Source organism: Sceloporus undulatus, chromosome 4 (assembly GCF_019175285.1).
Source record: "Sceloporus undulatus isolate JIND9_A2432 ecotype Alabama chromosome 4, SceUnd_v1.1, whole genome shotgun sequence".
Lineage (NCBI taxonomy): Eukaryota > Metazoa > Chordata > Lepidosauria > Squamata > Phrynosomatidae > Sceloporus > Sceloporus undulatus.
The window spans coordinates 210012672-210020171 of record NC_056525.1 but is presented as its reverse complement, the minus strand read 5'-3'; the positions used below and the strand labels follow the sequence as shown (position 1 = coordinate 210020171).

General features: G+C 40.5%; 1 long non-coding RNA gene across 1 annotated transcript in view; it reads left to right on the top strand.

The window, feature by feature from the left end:
* The window catches only part of LOC121930016, an 11654-nt gene extending 6805 nt beyond the window's left edge, over positions 1-4849 (top strand). Inside the window, exon 3 of the long non-coding RNA XR_006103798.1 lies at positions 4705-4849. This is a non-coding gene — a long non-coding RNA (uncharacterized LOC121930016). The remainder of the gene's footprint in view (positions 1-4704) is intronic.
* Positions 4850-7500: the final 2651 nt, after the last annotated feature.

Genomic DNA, 7500 nt, shown 5'->3' with positions numbered 1-7500 from the left:
TCCCCTGATCCAGGCCTCAGAGGTAGAGAAGAACTGTTGGCCCTCATCCCCTTCCCCTTCTCCTTTTGTGTCGTGTCTTTTTAGATTGTAAGCGTTAGGGCAGGGAACCGTCCAATTAAAAAGATTGTATGTACAACGCTGTGTAAATTTACAGCGCTTTATAAATAAAGGTTAATAATAATAATAATAATAATAATAATAATAATAATAATAACTGGCCTCCCTCCTCCCTATTTATCTTCTCATTTGCCACTATTCAGTACATGGAAAATTTACCATTTTGCACTAAAATCCCCAGGTCAGGGACCTATAATTCAAAAAAGTAACTTGTTCTGAACTCTACATTTATAGTACCTGAAAAGTCAGGCTGTGCCTCAACTACTAGTCTCTCATACCCAATAAAGTTACAGGATGGAGTTATACCATGGAATATGGCTTTGGGACATTATAGGGTAGGCACTTCTGATGGGTTGGGGCTTCCCACATTATAAAGACAATAATTTGATACATGGGTGCGTTACAGACCGCCCTCAAGCGGGCGGTCTGCTGCCGCTGCCATTCACTGCAGAGGGAAGCCCCAGCAACCAGACCGCGAGGCTTCCCGGCAAAGCGAAAAAGGAGCGCCGAAATGGCACTCCTTTTCAAAACGCGGAAGTGGCACTGCGAGGGGCGAAGCGTGCCCTCGCGGCGTCACTTCCGCTGCGACACATCTGGATGCTATGCGTCCAAGACGTCAAAATGGCGGCACCCATGCTCCGCGCATGTTGGGGCCAGGGCTGGTTAGGAAGAAGCAACTCTTCCTAACCCTACCACGCCCCTTCCTAACCCTACCACGCATGGAGCACGTCGTAAGTGGCAGTCTGTAACCCGCCTTAGAGAACTTTTGATGATGCACACCAGTAGCAGAATAGTAGAAACTGAGTTGTATTTAAATGCAGGAAGGTGTGTCCTCCTTCCATGGAGGAAACTTGGTGAATGGTGAAACTACAGCACTTAATGGAATATTTTTTCTTCCAGCTTACAAAGTACCGTTGCACAATTTCTAGACCTAAATTTAACAGGGAGCAATTTAACAAGCTTGGACAACTTCCTGATAGTGAAATACACTGCCTCAGAATGTGGTGGAGTCTCCTTCTTTTGAGGTTTTTAGATGGAGGCTGGATGTCCATCTGTCGGAATTGCTTTGCCTGTGTACTCCAGCATCGAAGGGAATTGGACCAGATGGCCCTTGAGGTCTCTTCCAGCTCCATGATTCTATGATTCACAGCCAGGAAGCTCTGAGAATAGATCGTCAAGTTTGAGTCTTATGGTCCAAGCATGTAATCCTTTTAAGGAGATAGCCAAAACTGTTGTGTTCTGAACTCAGACATTCAGCTTCAACTCAGCCCCATTCCTAGCCACTTCCTTATCCCAGCTAGAACATTAGTTTAAAAACAACAACAATAACAACAGTAACTCTGTTCCCATTCAAGTCTGTAGATACATGCAAAGAAGCTAAGTGGATTATGAATATTATGTGAAAAACTCGGTGACTTTATATCTGTAGAACATGGGTTCTCTTTGTCCTCCAGATGTTTTGGATGTCAGCCTCCCAAATCCTTCCATACTGGCTGGGGCTTCAGGGAGGCCAAATCATCTGGAGGGCCAAAGGCTATGAACCACTAGTATATAACATGTGCAGTATTGGGGTGCCAGTTTAATTTTCTGTTTTAAGGCTGATTTCTCAGTGCCTGTGGTTGGACAGCACAATCAGCATTTCATAAGCAGTTAAATATCCATTTAAGTAAACACTGAGAATCTGATAGGCTACTCTTACTGGTCTTCCAATGAACTGCATATAAATTCCCCCAAATAACCCTAGAATATAATTGTTTTAAGTGAAACTTCCCCCTTCTTCCTTTCCTTTTTAAAAAAAATTCTAAGACTCATTTTTTTAAGTTCAAAAGAATGCTGATATCCTCTGTATATATATAATCAGGCAGAAAATGCATTTTAAAAAAGCAGAAGAAATGAGACAACCACTCAATGCCAAAGAAAAACAATCTCTCTGCCAAACTACACATTGTTAAGTTAAAATGTGTTCCATGTGGAAATAGGAAGACGGGTCTGATGGAAAGGCTAGTGATCTAAAGTCATCTGGCTGCATGCCTGTCAACTACACATTTTGGCTTCTAGTTTTACAGCTAGAACTGGAAATATTTTTTCTTTTCTTTTCTTTTAAATACTCTGGTTCTTTCCCTCTGGTGATACCATGAATTCCCCACTAAACCCACAAGCATGGGCTCCTAGGCTGTACGTAAGCCAGAAGGTCCCCATACTAATGTCTAAGCCTATAGGAAGGGAAGCCTTTGCCAAAGTGGAAGCAAGAGTTGCTTTTGCAACAAAGAAAAGCCAGAGCTTTGAAAACTTACTACAACTCCCAGTATCTATCAGCTGGCCTGAGGTCTGCCAGCTAGCTTGGTAGGAGCCAGATTTTAGAAAAGTTACATTTTTGAAACAGTAACTTCCAGAATCCTCAGTCAGCATGACCACATTTCCAAGTTTTGACAGTACACCTTTCTCATGTCTAATGTCAGCATAAGACTTGGCAAAAAGTTTTTTTTTAAATCACTCTTTGGCCAGGGGCTAAACCCCTTGTCATGCAGGAACTCAAAATGAAAGCACTCCTGACAGATGGCCATCCAGTGACCCCAAGGCAGCCCTATCATAAAGATTTGTTCAGAGGAGATTTGCCATTGCCTTCATAGAATCATAGAATCATAGAATTGGAAGAGACCACAAGGGCCACCCAGTCCAACCCCCTGCCATGCAGGAAATCTCAATCAAAGCATCCCCAATAGATGGCCATCCAGCCTCTGTTTAAAGACCTCCAAAGAAGGAGACTCCACCATTCTCTGAGGTGGTGTATTCCACTATTGAACAATTCTTACTGTCAGGAAGTTCTTCCTGATGTTGAGGTGAAATCTCTTTTCATGTAGTTTGAATCAATTACTCTGGGTTCTATTCTCTAGAGCTGCAGAAAACAAGCTTGCTCCATCCACAATATGATATCCTCTCAAATATTTAGGGAGGGCTATATCACCTCTCAACCTTTTCTTTGTAGTGCTACACCTACTTTGGTGCACTACAGACCTTATAATCCTCCATCATGGAGAGAGACTCTGTGATCTCTAGTCCAATAAGGTAATTTCCTCAAGAACTGGAGGAGTCTATATCAGTCTCTGAAGGCTTTGTTCCCAACCCTTTTCATTTCACTTGTGGGGAGGAAGTCCAGTCTACCCACTGTCTATACAGAGGCACAACTGGAATGATATTTTGTTTAAATGGCTCAAGACTGTTTTTGTCATCTTTCCTTTGCTGAGCATTAATTAGGATCTAATCATCTGTCTGAATTATGCTGTGCTTGTGTTGGTTGATGCTAACATTTGGCAAAAGAAGTAGTTGAATGTAAGAACAGCAGCAACAATGGATAATAATCACAGAATCATAGAATCGTGGAATTGGAAGAGACCAGAAGGGCCATCCAGTCCAACCCCCTGCCATGCAGGAATTCTCAATCAAAGCTTTCTTGACAGATGGCCATTCAGCCTCTGTTTAAAGACTTCCAAGGAAGGACACTCCACCACTCTCCGAGGGAGAGTTGGAAATGACTTGAAGGCAAACAACACATTGTGTGTTGGAAATGACAATGAAAATGGGGCACTTCAGCTGGTCTTTTTCGTAGCCAAAATGAATCTTTTGTCTATGGTGGTGAAGGCATGGTACAATCAACAGGATTTTTAGGTGGCTTGATTGGAACCCTATTTCACAACTAATTGTCCTCAAGTGGAATGGGTAATTTGCCAGGTTTAGCTTCACTGCAAATTGAATTTTCTATGTCAGTTCACCTGCAAAACCGAGTAGGATAGGTTAGATTGATTCTTGCTACACCATCCTTGATAGGTAGGGGAGCCTTCAAGGATGCAAAAAGAACCCACCCAGAAGCGTGTTCTTTTTGGTTCCTCTGGAGGCCACGGTGTGTGGTTGCCATGGCCTCCTTCTGGGGCAAAAACGAGTGGCGTTTAGCCACATGTCTGCACAGCCTCTTAAAGGGCAATTAAGATCCTTTAGCTAGGATACCAATCTGTTCCTGATAAAGATGAAAACTGTTTGAACCATTCTGTTGATAAAAATTAATAAATCTGAATATTTAGGCTGAAATCCTGTCAGTCAGTTAACAATGCTGTAGGTTAGCCCTACACTTGTAACTATTTCCTATTCACATTTACAATTGTGTTACCATTGCCACAATCATCAATGCCGCTGAAAACCACTTTAAAATACAGTGTGCTGCACCAAGGAATGATGTGTATAGCCGCATTCCTGCCAGTGAGCAGCATGTCAACCATAAGCAGAGATCGCTGCAGGTTCCTGTTGCAACTCCTCAGTACATCATTGCTTCATGGCAGAAGTGGGCATCCTTCAGTACCCCACTCACCAGCACTGCAGAACTCCCTACAATTCTGTGACAGGATGGATTTTAAGGTGGATTTTGTAGACCAGAACAGGAGACAGAGCATAGGTACAACTTCTTCCCTATGTGCTTTCCTCTGAGCTTGGTGTTAGGCTTTTTTTGGCTGTGGCTACATTTTTGATATGTAGCATGTTGTTTTAATGCAGTTGTGGCCTATTTAATTCCAGCTTTATATTTCTTTTCTCCTGTAGACAACAACCTTTGGAATCATGGACCACTTATTGTAAAAATCTGAGAGGAAGGTTTTAACGTGCAATGATTTTTTTTTTAAAGCAATACTGCATACTCATCATTATTTCCTAAGACAAAAAATAAAGCTTGTTCCTTTCTCCTTTACCTTCCTCTTGTTTTGATTTACAGGAGAAATTCTTCCATGGTTTAGATATTCTGAGAATGCTCAATATACAATGTGCCGTTAGTGTTGTCTAAATTGACGGATTCAAGGAAAGAGAGAGAGAGAGAGAGCAAGAGAGAAACTTTTGGCAGCCAATGCTGCAAAAATAATAGTTTTTACAGTGTTTTTTTTAGTGACCTCCAGTGTGTTACAAATATAACTGTACAAAGAGACATACATGAAGCAGCTGAGCATACACCTGGATAAGACCTTAAAGAGAGGCCACTATCCCATGGTACTCTCTAAGAGATTCTCCAAGTTTCCTTTGTTTTTCACATTAAACTTACATTCATCATCCTATTCTGGTACATATTTTCCAGAGCATGACGCTCGGTAATTAAGAACACAGAAGGTTCTATTCATTGTGGGGTATTTCACATTCTTCAGATACAGTGAGAGCGACGAAGCTGAATTTTGATTACTGTACTACATCTCAAAGCTCACAGTGATGGAAGCATTCAGATTTCAAATTACTTATTTTTCCTTAAAAAAAGTTCTTCCAACATTTAACAAACCTTCAGGAACTTAAACAACAAAAGTTTCAGATAACACTCTGGCAATGTTGTTTACTACAAAGATGATTGCAGGAAACCTCTCTTCCCCCTCTTTTTCTACCCCTTTTTCTTCGCTAGAATACCCACATTTTATTTATGATTTTGGATTTTATTTCACAGCATTCCAGTTTAGTTTAGCATGATGTATTTAATAACCATGTCTACTGTCTTAATTACCCTATAAAGCAGGGTTCCACTGCCATCTGACCCTCCACAGCATTCCAGAGAAACTGCAAGACCATGATAATTACCAACTGCCTGTGAGAAAATTAAACAAAAAAGGCCGAACTTTTTTAAACCACCATTTTAAATGACCTATTACTTCTCAGGAATAAATCATTGATGAAATAGCCTCCTTACCAGGAAAATAGCTATTCCATACCAAAGAATTTCCCTTTGCATGATCATGAAGAGAATATTAAGTATTTCTCAGCTCAAAAGGTTAGGTTTTATGTCTGTTCAATGCCTTTTAATGACACATTTTCCTGCAATTTTACTGTAATCAAAGCCTTTTCCCCCTTATGCAGCTTGTAGGCTATAGCTATTTAGTTAGTCTTAAATTTTTTTAGTGGCTATAGAATATAAAATCTATTTAAACATGAGCAAAGAAAAATTGCATTTGTAAAGGCAAACCTTTCATCATTAACCAGATTTCCTTAGCACTGCTTGCTTTCCTTTGATTAATACATTCATTTGGTCTTTCCCTTCATGTATGTTTGTGTGTATGTGTGTGCATATGCCCACCTGCCCCCAATCAGAGTGTTAACAGAATTCAGGGCTGACCTAAAACATTTTGCTGCCTGAAGCAGATTCATGAATGGTACCCTACCCCCACAAGCCATGGGACAGAGTACTAAAAGATATGTTTACATTTGAGACTGAAAATTCCAGAAACTTCTCTCTTGTGAAAGTAAAAATACAACAATAATAAATGATTCTCTTTCTTGTTATACAAGATGCATTCTGCCTAATGGTAGGAGGATCAGATGATCAGAGTACACACACACTACATCATGGCTAAAGATCCCAATCAACCTGGAGAAATATACATCCGCCTGAGCACTGTGCCATATTCCATAATGGATCTTTTATGGGCCTGATTGATCAAATGGAAACAAAGTGAGTTCCAGAGTGTTAGAATGGATCATACCACATTGGACTCAAAGAAGGCATCACTTATTTGCATCCCCCCCCAACAAGTCCTGAAAATTAAAAACTAACAAAGGCAACACAACAGAAACAAAACATACTTTATATGTATTATGCTACTAGAGTGACAGGCTAGCTCCAACAGGCCTCCTTGGAAGAAGATTAACCATCCATTATGGTACCAAAATGTAAGAGATATGGTTCAAAAAGGAGAAATAGAGTTGAGATACTAGGACTCAAAATACATAGCAGATTTGTTTACAAAAGCACTAACAGTGGAAAAACATGAAAGGTTGACACAAATGGTGGTGGATGACTTGTACCACAACAATATTTTATTTCGGAGGGGATTGTTAAGGAAAAAGCAACATGGGTATACGTAAAAGAAATAAATATGTATGTGAGAGTCAGGTGACTCAGCGAAGCCAATTGAGAACCACACAGTTGTAAATGGTAATACAATTAACAAGTCCTGAGTGTCAAGGACAGAAATGTAAAGTGGATAATTGGACACACCTGACAATTGTTAAGTGGTCAAGGTGAGATGATGAAATTTATTGTAGGATGAACCAAGAGAACCAATGAGAATGATGTTATGCCTACTGGGTGGAAACAGACAACTGGGTGGTACCATGCATTGACTTAATAATGACTATGCTCCATGTATTGTGTGGGTTGTAGTAGTGGATAGATGGATAGTGAGGAGTAGAGTATTGTTGTGTTTGATGTTTGGAGCTGTATATGTAGAATAAAGTAGATCTTTTTATATAGACTACTGAGTTGTCTGGTGTCTTGGGTGAAGCTACAAGAACCAGCTGGATCCTGAAGAAGGGTGAAAACTTCTGTGGAGCAAGAGTGAGAAGGCTTGGAGAATTTGTCAGGGTCTTCCG